Here is a 1,260-nt window from a genome sequence, read left to right as displayed (position 1 = left end):
CCCCCGGACGGGGGGGTTGGGGGGCGGCGGTCCCTCTCTCCCCCGTCTCCACGCAGAGAACGAGGCCCCGGACGCCCCCTTACCCCCCCCCCCGCCGGACGGGAGTGGCACGCCACCCTCGCCGGGCGCGGCCGAGGAGGGCGGCGTGGAAGCGGCGGGCAGGGTCCAGGCCGGGACGGTCGAGGCCGCGGGCGGGGCGCCTTCCGGGCCGACCGATTTTGGACACGGGGCCGAGCGGTGAACGCACCCGCCGCTGGGGAAGGGGGCTTGCCGACCTTCGGCGACGGCAGAAGCCCGAGCGCTCGCCGGGGTGGAGAGAGGGCGCGCAGAGGAGCGCAGCGCGGCCACGGAGGCACGGCGACACGGCGGCCGCCGACGCAGCGCAGACGCGCGCCACCCGCCCGCCCGCCGAGCGGAGGAGATGGCGCTCCCACGCCGGGGACGCCCCTTAGACGCGAGACGGGCACAGCAAGGGACGGGCTTGCGGGCCTAACAACAACGCCGCCGCAGTCTCTCCGCGCGAGACCGGACCGCGGAGGGGGGGCGGCAGCGGGACACCTCCCCGGCACGGCTGCCCGCTGGGGGAAGCGGGGAACGAGCAGTATGGGTCGGTCGCGGCAGCGCCCGGGGGGGGGTGGGGAGGACGGGGTTGGGGAGAAGCCTTTCCGGGAGCGGACTCGCCCACGGCCTTCCACCATACGCCACCGCCACCGCACCACCACCACACCACCAGCGGAGGCGCCACCGCCGGCTCAAAACTACACCTTCCCCCGGGTCGCATCGAGCCGCCCGCGTCTTTAAACCACCGCCCGGCCGCGCAGCCTTCGGCCCCCGGGGCTCGCCGAGGGAGGGCTGCGCAGAAACGCGGACGCTAGGTACCTGGCCCTGGGGTGAGGGAAACGACCTGCAGGGCCCCGCGGCGGTGCCTCCCCCGCTGCCACCATCGGGGATGCGTCCGCCGCGGGGCGCGCCCGACGTCCGCCGCCAACACCGCGTCCTTCCTGACCCGGGGGGGCCGGGGTTTCCCTCAGTGACCCGGCGCTGCGCCCGAGAGAGACACGCGGCTCGGGCCGCTCCGCTCGCGCGGGGGACGGGCGGCCCGACGAGGGGGGGAGTACAACGCCTTGGCCTGGCCCACCCACGGCGCGGCTCACCCCTCCACCCGCTCGCGGCTCCCCCCCCCTCCCTCCCTCCCGTAGGGCACCGAGGTGCGGGGAGAGAAAGGAAGAGGTGTGGGGGGTGGGGCGGGTATGGGGGAAA

This window comes from Falco naumanni, chromosome 13, assembly GCF_017639655.2.
Source record: "Falco naumanni isolate bFalNau1 chromosome 13, bFalNau1.pat, whole genome shotgun sequence".
In the NCBI taxonomy this organism is placed as follows: domain Eukaryota; kingdom Metazoa; phylum Chordata; class Aves; order Falconiformes; family Falconidae; genus Falco; species Falco naumanni.
Note: the sequence above shows the minus strand (reverse complement) of the source record.